General features: G+C 44.4%; 1 protein-coding gene across 1 annotated transcript in view; it reads right to left on the bottom strand.

The window, feature by feature from the left end:
* MAP1LC3C (microtubule-associated protein 1 light chain 3 gamma) overlaps positions 1-4,779 on the bottom strand; it is a 28,278-nt gene that overhangs the window by 2,216 nt on the left and 21,283 nt on the right. The window lies entirely within an intron of this gene.

Raw genomic sequence — 4,779 nt, 5'->3', positions numbered from 1 at the left:
CTGTCTCTGTTTTCCTGCCTGTCCTATCCGCTCTAGGGACCTTTGCTTTGTTACTCTAATAAATGTTTGTTGTGCATGTGACATCTGACCTCGTTTGCGTCTTAATTTCACCAGTTGGGATCACCTTTATGAAAAATTGCCACGTGTCCGAATACCGGATCGTGACAAGCTGTTACCCGAAGTGCGAGATGTTCTGCACGCAAGACAATCAAATAGTTGGTGAGAGGTCTCTGACTACCCTTTGGGGTGGCTGAAAGGTACAGTGCAAAGCTGCACTGTCTCTGGCTGTCTTCCCAGATAGCCAGCCCAGAAGGTCAGTTACATCCTTCATACTTGCAAACTGCTTTCCAACTATTTTTTTTGGTTTTAGGAAAAAACAAGCAAACAAACAACAAAACCACAACATACCTGACATTTTTCATATCCTCAGGTTACTTATTTTCTGAATTACTTGGGAGGTGAGCTTTAACTCTGCTTTTGTCTCTAAGGCATGGCCATGTTTTTAAGGGTTTCCAAGCAGTCTTCAGGTCCATCTGTTTGCCAAATACGATCAGACACATTCCCTGTGTTTTGGGTTGCTTGTTCACTTGCTTTTACTTGGCTGTCAAGATGGCTTTGCAGTCAGACATGGCTCAGCAAATAGTAAAGTTAACTCTAGTTATCAAAGGCTGCTTGTTGTGTGCATAAGTTATCTTAGTGGATGGCTGGCATTGATCCTCATTACTCATTTGCTTTGCTTATGGCTTTAAATTATAGTAATTTTCTTTGTATTTGACCTACCAGACTAAGGATGCTTGTGAGTTATAGGTTTGGCTGTTTTTTCAAGGCAAAATCAGCGACTGTCACTTAAGATCAGTTTGAAAAGGAACAACTTTACTGCAGTGTGTGTGTACTATGTACAACCAGCCTTACCAGAACACAACTTCCAGTGCCTGAAGTCTTCAGCGGTGCTGAGCTGTCCTTCTCACTTGATCTGGAAGTGATGAGCTATAGTCACAGCACAAGCTCCCCCATGCGGCGCTACGAATTTAGTTGCACAAAGAAGACAAGATCTTTGAGGGGTTCATGAGCTCCGGAGAGTTCGGAGAGGACTTGAGCCTATGCTGGAATGGTTTGAAGACAGCTTCTCCCCATGAGCAGACCTCTGCATCAGCACAGGTAGGCCCAGAGGTTTGCTTAGAAGCTGTGCCTACCTTAAATTGAGTAGAGGTGGGGTGACAGACTGGGGAAGTGTAAATAGAGGAGGTAGTTTGCCACAAAACTGACACCACACCATAACTCAGTCTGGTGAGACACATATTTAAGAAGATGTAGGAATCTAAGAATGATTTGAAGGGTAAGAAGCAGTGTAGACATACCATACAGTGCAGGAATAAAGGCTGTGGGAAACAGATGTGTGGAGATCCCAGAGTGTGTCCTTGGAGTGTGGCCAATGTGGGGCTTCTGAAAGCTGTTCAGAAAGTGGAGTGGTTCTTTCACACACCCCGGCTGTTTTTTGCCCAGTAGATCCAGTAGCAAGATCTGTGATCTACTGTGTGTAGAGGAGAGGGAACCTGCAGCACCAGAGCTGTGCTATCTGCATCAGCTCCCAGTGCACACGAAGTACAAAAGCATAGCTCCATACAGACATCAGCAGCCCTGCTTCCAGAGAGAAGTGGTTTCTTTTCATAACCATAAGCACCTACATCAGCTGCTAGAGGGAAAAATGCATACCTGAGGGGTGAGCCAAAGGAGCATTCCCAGAGAACCTGACAATCAGTTATAGTTCTTATGTCTGTGAGAGCTAAAAGTGATCACAAACCCAGGCTTTACTTAGCATATACTAATAATGTAATGTGTTACATTTCGTAGAGGCAGAGAGAAGAGTATGTAATGTGTGCCTCCATGGCATTGAAACACCAAGTTTCAGACCTAAACGTGGATTTTTTTTTTTTAATTTAGTATTCATTATTTCTCTCCTTCCCCTTGGAACTTTTTCTTGCATGCCCACAATTAATGAACTGGTAGAGCTATCATGTGTAGGTGAATGGAGTACTCAGAGGACCCTACTGAAAGAGAAATGAAAGGACCAGAGAGAATTATTCTATTTCTACCTGCTTGAAAGTCCAAAGACTACACTCACTGGAGTCCTGCAGGTCCTTGAACATTAAAGCACAAAACTGATCTTTATTAGTCTGTGTTCATTGGCACTGTCATAGCCTCTTCCAAAGTCCCAGATTTGCAGCTGTGTAACCGAATTTTGATATATAGTTTGTCTCTATACTGAAGTGATACCAGTTTCGTGGACCTAATCATATCTCATCTGGATGAAAATAACTTAGCATAAAAGCAGCAAAGAAACAGCACGTCCTTCTCATCGCCCTGTTTCACCTGAAGACATTAAAAAACTCACGGCCTCAGGATGTTTTTGTTAGGAAACTCTTTTCCCTGTATAAGAGGGTGCAGCATGTCTGAAATTTGAGGATACTGCAGAGTTTTCATTTCATGAGAAACGAGGGAGCTCCTGTGAAAGACAGAATTACCGTTCATTGAGTCTGGAATAAGCTGGGAAAGGACAAACTGTTTTGTCCCAGAAGTATGGTTGATGTCAGGATACTGCCTCAGAGAAGTGAGTCAACTGAGGGTTTTGCTGCCTGACCAAGTGTGGGGGTACTTTTCATAGACTTATTGGCAAAAATGTGACTTGTCCACCCTAAAATCTGGCTGCTTTTCCTGCCAATTCATTTTAATCTTTCAGGGTTTTTTGCTGCTTACCTTGTTTCTTGCACTTTTCACCCCAATTTCCTGCATTTTTTGAAAGTTGGGCAGGGAAGCAGGGGGTGAGTGATTAATGGACTCTAATATAAGGCCTTTTTTCTTAAGACTGTTCTGTTTCATTCATGCTCATGTTGCTCAGAAAAAAGGTCTTTATAGTGTTAGAGAAAAGGGCAGAAGAGTTAGAAAAAGCACATTTCCACAAATTGTTGTTGTTTGGTAGTTATCATTCAAATCACATGGGTTTGTATGGATTTGCAAGGCTCCCTGTGCTAAGCAAAACATAAACAGATTAAAGAAAAATAAGTTAAGCCATAGCACTCTGAGGTTGGGTATCCTAAGGAAAAGCTTGGCTGGGCTCTGTGGGCCACACTGCTCTGTGCATGCTAACCCTGACTCATTGTGCTTTCCCCTAGCATCAACATGGAATTACTTGGGCTTTGTGCTTTCCTTCATGGCCATGATTTTGGGTCTTCTCCTCCTGGCCATTAACATCGTGTGAAACAGGTGAGTCAGGAAAATCTGGGGGTCTTCTGGTGTGTGGTTGTGTGCTGAGACCAGGCAGACAGACCCCAGCAAGCAGTGATAGGCATCCCTACGGTCTGCTGGAAACATCATTCCTTGCCCCTCCTTTCTTTTCCTTGCCCCTCTTTGCCCATCATTTACCTTACACATTAGGAGGAAATTCTTCACTATGAGGGTGGTGAGATACTGGAAGAGGTTGTGCTGGAAACTTATGGGGGCCCAATCCCTGGAATTGTTCATGGCCAGGTTGGATGGGGCTCTGAGCAACCTGATCTAGTGGAAGGTGTACCTGCCAATGCAGGGGAGTTGGATCTAGATGATCTTTAATGTCCCTTCCAGCCCAAACCACTCCATGATTCTATGACTGAAGAACCTGAAATCTGAATTTTCCATACAAGATAAAATGAGGTAGAAATTATAATGGCCGCTGCAAAAATCCAAGAGTGCACGCAACATTTTGAAGACAATTTCATGAGGAAGGCTATGGTAAAAATTATAACTGTTTCCACATTTTTGGAGCACGAATGCATTGAGCTGATCACAGGACCACCTTGCCTCTTAGAGAATTAAAAAAAAAACACAGCAACAAACAACAGACAAATAAACATCAATATATGTGATTATATTTAAAATTAGAATCCCTGACCAGCTGCCTTTACACAGGGGAATGTTGCATGCTAAAATCACATTTCCAAAGCTTTCCAGCAACTGCTGCAAGAAGAAAAATGAGATATAAATACCGAGGGCTTGAACAGAGAGGGACAAGTTGCTTCAGAATGGGTCTAGCCTTGACGCATCACAAAGGGTAACACCATGATGTAACATCATGATGATCACCCTCAGGTGTGGCTGTGTAAGTAGCCCAGTTGCCATCTAGTGGATCTGTAACTTAGTACTTCACAGAATCAGGGGTTCGAAGGGACCTTTAAAAATCACTTCCTCTGATAGAAATGCTAAACACCTCTTTGAACGGTTGTGAGAGACTGTTCGGTAACCTGCAAGGGTTTGTGCACCCGGAGCCCCAGCGCGCACCCCGAGCCCCAGGGCGCACCCAGGGACCTCGCTGGAACGAAGGGTGGTGATGTATTTGTCGTGTCTTCAAATCCGTTTTTTAATCTTTATTTTTTCCTCTCTTCTACGAGTTCAAGGGCTACAGAACCCTAAGCCGTTCTCCCCAGTTCCATCCTTTCAGAAGTAGTCATTGTGAGTGAACCCGGAGCCCCAGCGCGCACCCCGAGCCCCAGGGCGCACCCAGGGACCTCGCTGGAACGAAGGGTGGTGATGTATTTGTCGTGTCTTCAAATCCGTTTTTTAATCTTTATTTTTTCCTCTCTTCTACGAGTTCAAGGGCTACAGAACCCTAAGCCGTTCTCCCCAGTTCCATCCTTTCAGAAGTAGTCATTGTGAGTGAACAATCGGCCATTGCCGCCGTTAGCATCTGAGCGGCGAGCTCCTGGGGAAGCTCGTGGGCTCCTGGCTCCTCCAGGCCCTGTCCCGGCG

This window comes from Chaetura pelagica, unplaced genomic scaffold (assembly GCF_000747805.2).
Source record: "Chaetura pelagica isolate M959 unplaced genomic scaffold, ChaPel_1.0 scaffold278, whole genome shotgun sequence".
Classification (NCBI taxonomy): Eukaryota; Metazoa; Chordata; class Aves; order Apodiformes; family Apodidae; genus Chaetura; species Chaetura pelagica.
The sequence above is the reverse complement of the archived record's forward strand: the minus strand, read 5'-3'. Positions and strand labels throughout refer to the sequence as shown.